The sequence below is a fragment of the Panthera uncia genome, assembly GCF_023721935.1.
Source record: "Panthera uncia isolate 11264 chromosome B2 unlocalized genomic scaffold, Puncia_PCG_1.0 HiC_scaffold_24, whole genome shotgun sequence".
Classification (NCBI taxonomy): domain Eukaryota; kingdom Metazoa; phylum Chordata; class Mammalia; order Carnivora; family Felidae; genus Panthera; species Panthera uncia.
The window spans coordinates 48512824-48528319 of NW_026057580.1; positions in this window are offsets into that span (position 1 = coordinate 48512824).

Sequence of the window (15496 nt, forward strand, 5' to 3'; positions counted from 1 at the left end):
TGAATCCAATGCGTGTAAGTATACGTGTGTCTATGCACACAAGCTCACTGTGTGTGATCCCAAGTGCTAACACTAGAGAGGCTGCAGTGAGATGATGAAAAGTGAGCTTTGCGGTCTATGTTGTATATGTTTACATCAAGATTTGGAATCCAGGGACCTGCTGTTTTCATAGTGGCTGTGTTCTTGGCACAGGCTGTTTGGAAATGCCGGTCCCTGAGAGCCAGGCTCTTTCATGAATGGGAAATGAGATGCCTCCTCCCTCCAGGCTGCCAGAGATGCTCCTCCCCTCCTGCAGTTTTCTCTACTTTTAGAAAACGCGTGCTGAACTTGTAAATGTGGTTTCCAGGGCCGGGAGCAATATTTTTGTTTTGAATAACAATCACAGTCTTTCCTAGCTCGAGGCCCTCGGGTGGGTGGCCAGGAGCCCTTCCCATCCCGATCCTTGGGTCCTCGCAGTGTCAAGGCAGTCCATCCAAATCCTTCTTTTATGAACACTGCACTGCACCACTGGCTCCCCAATGCGTAGTAAACGCAATTGTCTCATGTTACAAAGAAGAGGAAAACAAACAGAGGCACAGATATGTGTAACAGTTTTTGTGCCACTGTGGGGAGGCTGTGTGGCGCTGGGGTTGGGAGGCTGCCCGAGGGCCCCTGGTCATCCCTCTCACCAGGGGCACCTTGGAGGAGCTGCTTAGCCTCTTTGTGCCTCAGTTTCTCCCTCTATATGCCGAACCTCACGTGATTGTGGAGCAGATTAAATGAGGTAATCCATAAATAATGCTTCACTTACTACTTGTGTTTATGAGCTCTCCCTACTCCCGCTCCTGTTCTAAAAGGCGGCTTTAATGGGGAACGAGCCCTCCACCCACAGATTCCAAAATAGATTTATGCATAAACGCTCCTCAGAAAATGCAGTGCTTTTCCTCCAGATCTTAGCCTGACCTCTTTTTTCCAACCAGCACTAGTTGTTGTTGTTGTTTTAAATCAGAACTGAGCCTTTTATGAGAAAATTCAGTTTACGAAATCCAGACCCTTTCCCTGGCCTCAAACCCTTTACCAGCTCCCTATCATCTATGGGGGAAAAATCCAAACTCCTTAGCAGGATAGCAAAAGCTCTTTACAGTGTGGCTACTGACGACTTTTTTGTTGTCATGCCACTGGACACCTTTCCCCAAGTATTTGATGCGGCCCCAGAACTGAATGGGCCACCGTTCTGTTATACCACTGTAGTATTGCCTGTCCCTGGGCCTTTGCAAAAGCTGCATGGACTGCTGTCTTCCCTGCTTGGCTTTCTGGGACAGCTCTGTCTGGCTCTGGTGAATCTTCTCGCATGTTCCCTCAGATCAACTGACTGTCTCCACCTCTGTGTCTTGGGCATATTTTTAGTCCTGTGCTCATAACCTGGTGTTGCGGTGCATTTATATATTAGTTTGTCTCTCTGACTTGAGTGAGTTTCTTGAGAGCAAGGACGAGGTTTTCTTCATTTCCATGTTCCGGCACCGAACAAACAGCACAGACTCGGCGATTCAAAAAATGTTTGCTTCACTGTTAAATTGAAATAGGGAGTAAATATTTACGTTATTAAAGCAGACCCTGCAGTTTTTTGTTTTAATTTTTTTTTGCCTTTTGTTCCTTCACAATAATGAAGCCAGTTATTGTATTTCAGGTAGTTTGTAGAACAAGGCGCATTGATATAAACGAAGAGTAGTTGAAGCAACAGCGAGGTTGAGGTTTCTAGGATTAAACTTGTTTGCTTTAATAAGTATTACTGTAAGTGCTATGGGAAGGGAGGAAGATGGAATAAGATGTATTCTGTTTCCTTGAGAAGCTTTCCATCTGGAAGGGAATAAGACAGAGAGTAGAGGTAGAGCAAAATTCATACCAGGAGAGGTGAACCAAAGAGTCCTGGAGGTGTGAGAAGAATCAGCCAAATGCCACTGGGGATTAGGAAGAGGTGTCGTGTGGAGGTGGCAGTGTTGGGGACTGGCTTCGCTGTATGCCTGGGCTGGACTAGGCAGAAACGGGCAGGAAGAGCATTCTCGGCAGGAGGGACAATGTTCGTAAAGACCTCGAGGGGCCTGGTGGGATTTCTACTTAAAGACCACCAGCCACCCAGCTGGCTCCATCTTATGCTCAGTATGGGTGTGTGGTGGGAGAAAAGGCTAACAAAGCAAGTTTGTGGACATTTTACAAAGAGTCCTAGGTCCCAGAATGAGGAAATTTAACTTGATATGGTAGGCATTGGGGCGCAATCAATGTTTTTGAGCAGGAGAGTGATATAAATAGAATGCTTCAGAAAATTCTGCTTCTCAGTGTATATGGACTACACTAGAGAAGGGATAGGTGGTAAGAAACTATTGCAAGTGTGTAAATGGGAGATTCCAGCCATGGATGTAGTATCTGAGAGGCCTTGCAGAATCAACAAAGAGGGCGTGGCAGTCGTTTTGGTGTGTGGATGAGTGAGAAGAGAGTCTCATAGGATGGTTGGGTTTAAAGCCTGTGTTGAAAGGGAAATGATAATACTATTAGGAAAATTTGATGAGTCATGTGGAAGAAGTTATATTGTTAGGAAACTTGTGAGTGTTGTGGGGGTCATGTCAAGGTGGAGGGCCTCCGGGTAGGTCTGAAGCTGAGGAGGGAGGACGCAGTGGAAGCTGTGCATTTCTAACAGTCACTGACATCAGGGGGTAGGTGTGGTACTGAGGAAGGGAAGGTAAAGAGGGGAGAGAAGTGCGTATAGAACCTTAGAGAATTGCCTACATTTGAGGAACTGAAAGGAAAAGAAGGGCTGATGAAGGAGAACAGTGATAGGAATAGAACCAGGGGAGGCAAGGCAGTATCATGGAATTCAAGGAAGAGCTTTCAAGGAGAGAATCATTCTTGGAAGGGAACTCAGGTTAATTCACTTTCTGACACATAGTTTAGAAATTGATCTGGGTTTCCGTAGCTCTTTGAAGCATCCTTTGTAATTATTGGTGTATATGTCTGTCTCTCCTTCCAGACCGGGAGCTCCAAGTGTCGTCCCTAACACTAGCAGAGTACCTGGAATATAGCTAGGGATCAATGAATGTTTGTCAGATGACTGAGTAAACAAACAAAGGAACAGAGAAGATGAGGAAAAACCCATTGGGCTTGAAGAAGAAGTATGGCTTTTGAAATCAAAGAGTGAGCATCTGAATAAATTTCTGCTCATAAGAAAGGAAGAAATGGTCTATGCGAGGGTGGTTCAAATGCTAACACTTAAAAAATTCTGAGTCCTCCACTATGGCATGAAATTTATCATCCAAAGTCTCATAGATTTAAACTTCATGATTTGTGAGGTATTGCAGTGAAATTATCTAGGAAGTAAAGAGTTCTCTAACATTCCAGCTGCCTGAATTCAACTGGCCACATGATTAATGACATTGCGAGACACATCCAGGGCCTTTCATTTCCCAAGCACTTTATAAACATTGAGTAATCTCACAATGCCCTTGTGAGATATTATCATGTTCATTTTCCATATGGTTAACTGAGCCAAGGAGGTTAAACGACTTGCTCAAAGGCCACAATGGAAGTCAATGACATCAAACACTCAGAACGATGGAGTTCCCAGTTCCCACACCTCACAGTAGATTGCTGAACCGAATCCCACTCCTTATACCATTAGGAAGCCTGACTGACAGGCCAGTGCTGTAATAGATCATACTTTGCAGCTGCGATAAGTGAGGATTAGCATGCTGTCTCACACAGGTCAGGGCTGGCCCCTGGAAAGAGAGAAAACTATGCTTTCCGAGACCATGTAATGTAAGACATGCCTGGAAAAGGAAGAGCAGAATGAGACATGGGTGAAATTTCTTCTATGGATTTCTAAAGACCTTTGCCAAGATGGCAGTTGCAGTGTTGGTGGAGAAAGGCAGACTTAGGGAATCCTGATGAGCATCTTAAATCTGAACAATCATGCCCTCTTACCTTTCCTACAAATATTTCCATTCTTCTTTATCATTCAGTTTGGGTATTGTCTTTTTACACTTCTTATATCTCCATATTTCTTAACATGATTCTCCTTTGGTCTAAAAAACGCCAAAATATTATCACACTGTCAACTCCTATGCACATGGCCTTTAAGGAAACCACAATCTTCTGAAGAATTGGTACAGATAAGGTGAAATTTGACAGCCTTCGTAACTGGGTAGCTCACTAGGTTGGGATGTATATCTTTGATTTGCAATTACGTATTTGTAGCCAAGTCTTAAAACTTCTTTGTACTTTAGTCTCCTTCCAGTGAAGATAAGAGCATGGAGAGGATGCTGTCGGTGCCTTGTGCATATTCCCCTGACCTTCCCGTATGGGAGCACACAGACCCAGTGATTCTACTGCAAGCCCCTGTGACACCGCCTGAGGGCTTTCTCTGACTGCTGGAGCATGCTCAGCATGGGCTGGGGCAGGCCAGAAGTGTGGAGAACTAGTGCCCTGAAAGTAGACCTTACCTGAAGACTGATGGGAATTGAGGAATAGACTTTGGCTTCCTCTCCACTCAGGTGTGTTCTGTGCTGCCTCCCAGAGGTCCTCATCAGGACTGCACCTCAGTTACCCACAACATCAGTAACTTCTTTGATAATAGGCACCCATATTGACTCCCCTCCCTTTCCTGTCTTAGTTCTCAGCTCCCCGATTAGAGCTTTCTGGGGGCCCAGTCCAAACAAACTACTTGCACCCAACTCCCTGTCTCAAGGTCTGCTTCTGGACCAGCTCAACCTAAGGCTTATAGCTGTGAGAGTTACAAAGACATCAAAAGATAGTGAGGATTTGAAGTCCTGATAATAATCAATCGTGTGTATGTAACACTGTTTACAGTGCACTTTCATACTCATTTTCTCATTAGATTCTTACAACTACTAGTGAGTTATCATGACCATTATTATTATGCCTATTTAACATGGAGGACATTGAATCTCTGTGGGGTTAAATATCTTGTTAAGAGCTAGTAAGTTGCGTGTGCCTCTGGCCTTTAGTTCAGATCTCAGTCTCCAGATCACCACCTGTTTCCACCTCCCCACCATATCCTCAGGCACTGCTAGCCAAGAAGGCTTGTAAGATGACTTCTAGTGCTCTGCCAAATGTAGATTCCACTGGCGTAGTTGAACAGCTATGTAACCTCTACTTACATGTTAAATTTCACTGAAACATGCTAACGATATATATATCCATTTGAGAACTTCGATTAGCCACCATTGTGTTTTAAGGTAAATGAAACGTTTAGCTTGAAGTGATATTTGATTTTCTTTAGAGAAGTGTTAAACGTCATCAAAATCAGTTGTCCTTCAAACATTTTTATGAACTGTTTTTTGTAATCTGTGTATTTTTCTTTCAAATCATATCCTAGAGTTAGAAGAAATCTTAACATTTAAAGATACTGAAATCTCATCTATAGTAACTCTGACAGGCTACCCAGCTTCCACTTTCATGTTTCTTACAATGTCACTGTCACACTGTCACACACTGTCATTTCATTGTTGAAATATCCTGTTTAAGATTTCTTCCTTTTATTGAGCCAGAATGGCTTTCTCTAATTTTCCTGTCATTAGTGTGGTTAAGACCTGTAAAAATAAACACAGCAAATCTAATCTTGCATCTTGTCATGGCTTCCTTCTACATTAAAATGATTCTTGAAGTCCATCTTTTTTATCCTGTGTTAGCATCTGTCTGTGTAATTTTGCTCTGAGTAGGAGTGGCTGTGCTGGTTCCGCTAACATATAACTAGTTTTTCATTCTGTTGCAGTGGTTCCCTTTATAAGTGATGTTTGCATCCCACTAGAGTGGTCCTGGCATTCGTGGCACCTTTTAATACATCAGCATATTCTTATACAATTATCATTTTCCCTTTTTAAACCATGAGTATGTTAATTTACCCTACCCTTTGAGTTTTCACTTCTTCTTGGATTTCTTCTTAGTTATTGCTAATTTGCTCTTCTCCTTTGGTTCTAAAATGATGTGTATTAACTGAATCCATAGTTTGAATCCATAGTTGGAGATTTGCTCTTTGTCTTTGAGGTCTTGTTTCTTCTTCTTGAAGAAATTGCAATTTCAGGGGACTGATTTGTTTGGAGGAGGTAGAAAGCACTCTTTTCCATATTTCTGCCCTGGGTATCCTATTTGAAGACAGTTTTGGTCTTGTCCCTCTTTTCCAACCTTTCCCCACCCCCAACTCCCACAGTCTTCTTTCTTTAGCATCTATCTCCACAATGCAAAGGACATGGATTTTTGAGTCTAGCAAATATGGGTTTTAATGCCACCTCCACCATTTTAGTAGTTTCCCTGGGATGTTGTGACAAGTTGCCACAAGCTGGCTTGAAACAACAGAAATGTATTCCCTCACAGTTCTGAAGGTCAGAGTTTGAAATCAAGGTATGGGCACAGGCACACGACCTCCAGAGGTTCGAAGAGGGAATTCTCTTTGCCCTTCCTGTTTGTGGGGGCAACTGGCATTCCTTGTCTTGTGGCTGCATCTCTCTCTGCTTTGTTGTTACATCACATCGTATCTTCATAGACCACCCTTTTTTTCCCAGGAATTAGGACCTCATACCTTTTATGGCCCCCATCCAGCCCATTATAACCACTATTACTACGATTTTAAGCAAGCATATGAGCTTCAGTTTTTCATCTGTAAATAGGAACTAACATCGACTACTTACAGTATTATAGAGGTTTAAATGAGATAATATATATGAAGAGCTCAGCATATAGTAGGTACTCAATCAATTTTAGTTACCTATTTTGCCTTCTAGTTTATTGGCCTCTCAGGTTCTAGGTATGTTATTCAGGACCAGGCTCTTAATCTTTCCTAACTTTAATTTTCTGCATCTTTATATTTAGGGTTTAAAATACTTTTCTCACATCTTTGTAAAGATCCAGTGAGATAATATATGGGAAAGTGCTTTGTCAACCAAAGACTGCTATAAAAATCCAAGTCACTACCATTTTATTATTAGTTTATGTGAAAGTCGTTTCCAAGTATAAGTCTCAGATATTCTTCCAGTGAACAGCCATTTAGTTAGGTCTCTTCTAGTCTATATTTGTTTAATTGATTTTTTGAAACCAAATACAGTATTTTATATCCTGTTAAATTTAGTTTTGTTTATCTTGGGCCAGCATCCCGTCTGTCAGGTTTCCTTTGGGTCTGTATTTTGAGAGTTCTTTATTGGCCAGTTATCCCTTTAAGCTTTGGGGCTCCTGCTGGCAGGAACACGCTAGATTATAGTGCCTAGAGCATTCAAAAAGTGTGAGTTCTAAGTTCCCCATCACCCACCCACCTCACTTCTCCTCACTTCCTGACTTTCCTCAATTTTAGAATGTCATAGAAACTCCCCAATTTAATCTTATTTTTGATTGAATATGCCTATTAGAGCACTAACTGCTCCCACTTCCTCAGAATTTTCTAAGATTTGATGACACTCTATAAAGGACTTGAAATTTAAAACAGGAAACAAAAAACTCCTGTGTACATGTACATATCCATGGACAAAGCAGTCAGAAAATTGTCTTTTATTTTCCTAATAGAACAGCAGAAAGTCATTTGTTAGTGTCTGAGTCGGATGTCTGGGTTTTTAAATATCTCATGCACACACACACACACACACACACACAAAAGTCATGGGTCTATAATGTTTTAAAGCTCCTATTTGTTAGAACATTTGGTTTAAATAGTGTTTGAGTACCTTCATTCTTTTTTAATACCATCCTTTTAATGATCATGCTCATACAGAGAGAACTTACACACATACATCCACACCAGCAAAACCCTATTAATGCAGTCTTCAGCAAGGATGAATTTATGACTCAGGAATGAACAGTTAAATCTCCCATCACAGCTCGTCACATTTATACAGCAACAGAAACTGTAGTGCTTCAGTGTGACCTGGGGGTCTGGAAGCATTACAGTTTATTAGGCAAGGCTTTTACGATACCCTCATTTGCAGGGATGTTTCTGTCAGAGCAATACCAAAATGAAGAAAATGGGAATAGCTATGAACTTGTCAATCTTTGGTCTTTCAGATGTAGCATTTCACAATTTTGTTATCTACTGCAGACCTGAGAGAGGCAAGAGTCTGATGAATATCTTTCAACTTCTATTAAGATCAAACTCAGCAGTCTGTAGCTTGTCAACCGTCGTATTCGTGAAGAGCAATAGATCACCTTTGAAACCATTGAGAATAAGTAAGATGGTGGCTAGATAAAGGTTATTGTGCAGCAGTAGAATATGTAATGGAATCTATTGGCAATTTAAAATAATGTGGCATTATAATATGTTCAGTTTTTTTCCCCCAGAATTCACACTGAAGTTGAGGATATAGTTGCAGAGATATAATCACTGCACTAGAAACTGATGTGGATATGAATGCAAATGAAAGGAAAATGAGACTGTTCCCCCCCAGAAGAGGACCCCTTTTTGCCTATCACTATCTATCACTAACTGAAGAAACAAGGATACCTACCGGTTGCCCAGACTTAATGCTGTATCCTCTCCCAGCTAGTAACACATTCAATGAAATTAAGCTTTAAAGACAAAACTCCAGTCAGCAAGCCCAGTCAAGGTATTATTTCAATCAAAAGATTTTTCAAGGGCAGATTGATTAAGGAACAAGTTTAGCAATACAAATAGGAAGTAGGATAGTAAAGTAAAAAAAAAAAATAATAATCCCTTTGGGACTTAGAATGAATACTTTTAGGGCTTAAAAACAAGGAAGAATTTTAAATACCCAGTACTCCATAGAGTGCAAAAAATTTAAAGACATTAACAATTAACATTGCTTTGCTATTTAATTCCCCCTTAGACCAGCCCCATTTTCCTCCCTAAGGGAATGATTGCTTCTCTTAACTGAAGGCAGAGCAGATGTGACTTTTGGGGGTGGTGGGAAGAGAATAAGCCAAAAAGTACCACCCCCTCCCTAAAAGTGTTTCTCACCAATCCTTGAAATTTTAGCCTTTCCATTTATGTTTTGAGTCAGTAAAAATGGATCTACCTTGAAATACTGGCACTCATTGACCCAGGAGTTTCAAACTTTAATATGCAAGAGAATCACCTGGGGAACCTGATGGTGGTACGGCTCCTTGGGCTCAGCCTCAGAGATTCTGATTTGGTGTGTCTGGGGTGGAGTCCAGGGATTTGCCTTTTAAGCAAGATCTTCAGGTGAATGTGATACCTGGACCACATTTTGAGAAACCCTGCCCTTGACCATTTTAGCAGGCCTCAGCCATAAGCATATTTTAGAAAGAGAGAGTAGAGAAGTGGGGAGGTAGGGAGAATATAGCAAGGAAGGGATAGGAGGCAATATGGACAGCCTGGCTGGAATGGTGGGAGGTAAATTTAGGGTAAATAAGGAAACACTTGAGGATCCTGGAAAATACTGAACAAATTATTTGACCATACATATATATTTTAATAAAAGCTATGCAAATCACCCACAGACATAAAACTTGAATCCACAGATTTATTAATTAGAAACTTCCATCTGCCCTCATATTACTCCCCACCTCCACCTACCAACACACACACAGAAACACTGCCGTCACTCATTGTGGTTGTTTGGCATTTTAGGTTCTAATTTTCTTTGTCCTTGGCGGGGGGTGGGGGGGGCTGGTCAACTTGTGTGAGGCTGTTATTCAATATTGTGTCTATATAATACTTAATATGTAGCTGAAAGTGGGGGAAACACAATAACAAGAGTTACTTGCAGTTAGGTAGACAGCTCATCCCACTCCCTGTACCCCCCAAAGTTTACAGATTTCAGTGTTTTTTTGCCATTAGTCTTTGTTAAACTTCATTGCAGTTGGCCTTAGGCAACAAACAGATAACCCCAATATTGACATGCCTGAGGGAATATTTTTCCTTTTCCTGGTCCAGTGTTCCAACAGAGTTGTGTTGATTCTCTTGGGGTGGGGATGGGTGAAGGAAGAAGGCATTTCTTAGTTCTTGACTTTAGTTCAGCCACAGCATCTTTTAATTTTACCTTCTTTATTTGAAATACATAGTGTAAAAAAGCAAAAATCCTCCCAAATCATGGGGAATGGGAAAACTGCACTTTTTTCTTTGTTAAAAAAAATATAATTGCCAAAGAAAATTCAGAAATGAATAACAAAGACAATAAATGTCAGACATAATAGAGATAACTCCTGTTAGCCTTGAGGCATGTTTCCTTTTAGTCTTTTGGTTTGTTTCTACTCATGTATTACATTATTTAAAAAATCAAAATGGCATCATATCTACTTACAGTTTTAAAACTTGCTCTTCCCCAGTTGACAATATATTGTGAGAATTCCCTATATTAATATGAGTTCTCCTACGATTTGCAATAGCTACATTAATTTCCCAGGCTCTGGATATAATTTATTTAACTATTTTTTCTTCTGCTAGCTATTTAGTTGGTATTTAGTTGGTATAATTTTTCTATATTGTAAATAATGCTCCAGTGAACAAGGTGATACATGAATCTTTGTGCACATTTGTGATTACTCCTTAGGGCAAATTCCTAAAAGTGAAATTTCTGGAACAAAGGCTATGCATGATGTTAATGCTTTTGAAACATAGTGTCAAATTGCCCTCTAGCCGTGTGTGAGAGTGACTGTTTCCCTGAACTGCTGGCCCTACTGGAAATTGTTACTTTAAAACATTTTGCCAATTCCCACTTTAAAAAACTTTTTTTAAAAAATATTTATTTATTTTTGAGAGAGAGCGAGACAGACTGTGAGTGAGGGGAGACACAGAATACAGCTCTGAGCTGTAGCACAGAGCCCGATGCAGGGCTCGATCTCATGAATGGTGAGGTCATGACCTGAGCCAAAGTCGGATGCTTAACCGACTGAGCCACACAGGCACCCCTCCAATTCCCACTTTTTGATGTATAATGATGGTGATTAACATACTGAAAAAGGCCTCTTTTAGATAAATTCATTGATTTTTAGGACACATTGCCCTTGATAATCAAATGTAGAATACAGTTGATAGTTCCTTTATCCACTAGACTAGTGGCTGACAAATATTTTCTTGGAAGGACCAGATAGAAAACACTTTATACTTGTGAACTATATGGTCTCTTTTGCAGCCATTCAACCGCATTGTAGTACAAATGAAGCCAACAGACAATACAGAATTCAGTGAGCATAGCTATGGTCCAAGAAAACTTTATTTACAAAACAGGTGGAAGGTGGGATTTGGCACAGGGGCCAGAGTTTGCCGAACCTTGCTCTAGACATAAATGAAAACTCATTATGTGTTAGCTACTGTCAGGGAAACTGGAGGAGAGGATCTGGTGAGCAGAAATGATAATAGAATGTGACATTACCACGACAAACAGATGCCTAGGTGTTGAGAGAGCCAGGGAACAGAACAGAGCTGACTCCTAAAGTCCAGGTTGGTGTTAGCAGAGTGAAAACAGGAAGGTTTGGAATGTAGGGATGGAGAGTGGAATGAAGGGCATCCCAGGGAGGGAAAGCAGTATGTGGAAAGGCCCAGAAGAATAAGAACAAATTCAAGAAACTCTGTGTAGTTTCCTACAGAAGGTGTGTAGAGCTCAGGTAGGGTATTAGTGTTCTCCGGAGAAACTGAACTTGGGGGCTGGGATAGGGAGTGAGAAAGAGGAAGAGAGGGAGAAAGATTTTTTATGAGGAATTGGCTCGCATGCTTATGGAGGCTGGGAAGTCCAACTCTCTGCTGTCTCCAAACCGGAGACCAAGAAAGCCAGTTCTGAGTCCAAAGGCTTCGGGAGTGTTGATGGTAGAAGTCCCAGTCTACGGGCAGGAGAAGACCAGTGTCCCATTTCAAACAGTCAGGCTGAGAGAGTGAATTCTTCCTTTTCCTGCCTTTTTGTTGTACTCAGGCCCTCAACAGATTGGATGATGTCCACCCACCCTGGGAGGACAATCTGCTTTACTCAGTCCACAGATTCAGATGTGAATCTCATCTGGCAATACCCTCACAGACACACCCAGATATAATGTTTAATGAAATATCTGGGCACCCAGTGACCCAGTCAAGTCTCCATAAAACTAACCATCACAGGCAGAAAGGCAGTGGAAGATGAAGCTGGCAGGATCAGATTGTGGAGGCCATTGTAGCCATACCAAGGGGTTTGCATTTATTTTGAACATGTGGAGGATCCATGGGAGGACTCTGAGCTAAGCTGTGAAGTGATCAGATTCTGGTTAAAAAAATTTTTTTTCAATAATTGCACTGTGGTCATCTAAGAAATCAGCATAAGGACACATTGAATGGATGGTGTATGGGAACTCTGTACTGGTTTTGCAATTTCTCTAAGCCTAAAATTATTTTAAAATTAAAGGTTGAGGATTAAGTAGAGACATAGCCTGAAGCATGGTATTGCAGTAATCCAGGATGAGGAGAAGTAAGCCAGTGGCAGTGGGTATGAAGACAAGAGAGTGGATGAGAGATATTTAGGAGCAAGTAGAGGCAGGACTTAGTGACTGACCGAATGGGTTGGAGATAGAGCCATCACAGTGAGAAGACTAGCATTAAGTAATAATGTTCCTCCCTTGATAGGAGGAAGAAAGATAGGAGAAAGAGGGATAGGAGAAAGAAGGTGATTCTTTTTTAGGCGGATGTGGAATAAGACCAAATGTTTGCAGATGTTTAGAGAAACTGAATGACTTCCTTCCAGCTGAATGATTTTCAAGTGAACTGTAACTTGGTTTCTAACCCTTTATCACAAGGAAATACACAGCATCACTGCTGCTTTCAAGACCAGAGGAGATGGCCAGGGCTGTTAATGTGCACACCAGGGATTTCTGCATGGTGTAGGAAGAGGATGGGGGAGTCACTAGACCATACAGAAATGTACTATTAATCAGACATGTGATGTTTCATATTCTGAATGCTTCTTTGAAAATGGTTGAGTTTATATAGTAGCCTTAAGAAAGATTCACGAAGTGTGCTGTGTTACCCAGCCTCAGAGTTAGTTCTCAGTGGATCCCAGCCTTGGGTAAAATCCCACAGTGTTCCCCTTTATCATTTGATCAAATGCAGTGACCCTAACGATATCAGCTAGATTGAATAGAAGGTTAATCTTCCTCAGGGAGACATCTAGAAATGTGGCTCACAAAAGCCATTTTTGGGGGGTTATTTTGTCTCCTATAATTGATGGCTGGCCACATGATGATAATAGGCTGAATGTGAAATATTTAGATATTTGTTCTTTTTTTTAATGTTTAGTTTTGAGAGAGAGACAGAGTGCAAGCAGGGAAGGGATAGACAGGGAGGGAGACACAGAATCTAAAGTAGGCTCCATGCTCTGAGCTGTCAGCACAGAGCCGGATGCAGGGCTTGAACTCACGAACCGTGAGATCATGACCTTAGCCGAAGTCAGACGCCCCACTGACTGAGCCACCCAGGCACCCCTATATATTTTCTCTATATATTATTCCAAACTGGTTCATTTTATAGGTGGAATTTACTGAAATAATCCACTATGTTGCTGATATCCAAGTATCCAATTATTTTGCTGTCACCCACTCTAAAAGTATCAGCTTTTCCAATAACACTCCTAATTTCTTTGAAGAGTTTGAAGCAGTCAGTCTTTTAAAGGGTTCCTCAGAGTACTTAAGAATGCAAATTCATATTAAAATATCACTTTTGTATTTCACATGACATTATTAGATGTATTTTTCAAATGATTTAAAATATTAGAGGAAAACCATTTCAGAAGCTATTGATATTGTTTCCCAAATCTTCAGATTGCTCATGAGAGAAGAGGGAACATAACCAATGAAGAATTATGTGTTCTGTATGCATAGGACTGTAGATGCTATGGAGAAAGTAAGATAAAAAGAGAAGAAAGAAAAAATCAGAATGAAAGAAAGCATGGTCCTGGCCCTCAAGAATTTATAAACAGTGAGATGAAAGCATAGGTACCTTCTCTGTCTATGGGAGGAGAAAAATAGAGCTTTGATTTCAGGGTCAAGTGAAACACAAATTGAATATTTTGAAAGTATTCATTTAAATGCTAAATAAGAACATACTCATAAACATCCACAATGATGACGCCTATTGTTTTCTGAGGTACAAAGGAGATGATAAAATGTAATCACTAAATGTCAGCTGGATGAAAGCCCAAGCCTCCCTGAACACTGCAGCCAACTGATGGAGTTTGGATTTCTTGGTCTTGTTCCAGGAACGCCTGACCCAGGTGATGACTTTGCTTCACTACTCAGCCATTTGAAAAAAGAGCAATGGAAGTGAATCTGCTGGATAACCCTTGCTTGACTTTTTAAACCAGGAATGTCTTGGTCCCCATCTCCTAAAGCATAGGCTTAAAGGAGACATGTCCTAGGCACTCATACCAATCATGCTGTATTGAAACCTATGTTGTCCTTTGGCTGACCTTTAAAATGAAACATGTTTGGGAAGCTAACACAACAGCTGCCTTAAACTGGCCAGGATGATTGTCCACCATAAGGAGCTAGACGTTGCTTCTATATAGAAAAACAGAGGCTTTCTAATAGGTCATCCCATAACAGCTGTGTGTTAGACTGAGCAGTAGGTTTTAATCTTAGTAGACTAAGAGTAGCTTTAGTTGTACATTTTTGACTACTTAACTCAAGGCTTTCAAAAGGAAAACATTCAAAAGAACCCCCGATGAGTCAGCAAAGATTCTGAAAAGATTGTGTATATTTTCTAAAGCATATTTTAAAAAATCACGTACAGGGGAAAAGTGTAGAACATGTACCCACAAGAGCTAAATTTAAAAAATGTGCGTAGCGGTGAACACACGCATAGCATATGGATGCGGCTGACGGAAGAGTTCCTGGCCTCCATTCAAGACACCACTCACAGCAGATGCACCGTCATAAATTTGAGCTACACAAGCCACATCCTCGCTGATCAGGTTCCAGTCAGTTGTCTTTGAATCCAGCATGGCTGACGCACTCTGGAACTCCAGCTTTCCTTTTGGTTGGAGAGAAAAGAAATTCTTGTCTGAAAAGGCCAAAGCGTACATGTCCCAGACAAATAGATACTCTCGCATTCCTAAACTCCTGCAAGACATTGGCCAATAAGGCTCCTGGCCGCTTTTCATTTCAGTTTTGCTGCCTAGCAGCTTGTGCTTGGCAACCTACCATCTGATTCCAGGAGCAAGAATGACAGAACAGCAGTCCTTGGGAGTAGCCTCTGCAGTTTCTTTAAGATTAAATTATACTTCTCCAGCAGATTAAAAGGCTCTGAGTATAATATCAGGGGAACCCTTATTACTTTTCCTTTCATGGTCCCCCCCCCCCCCAAAAAAAAATTACTGTTTTATGTATTTGCCGGTAGGGTCCTTGGGTGTTTACTTAAAATCTTGACACACTTTTAACATGTATAAAATATGTAAATATTTTATACTTTGATATTTTATGAATCAAAGAAACATTTGAATCACCTCTATATGGACCCATAGGTGCACTAGTTTATCAGGGTTCTCTGTTGACTGATTCAGTAATTGGAGGCCCTTGGTACAGAAGGTGCAGC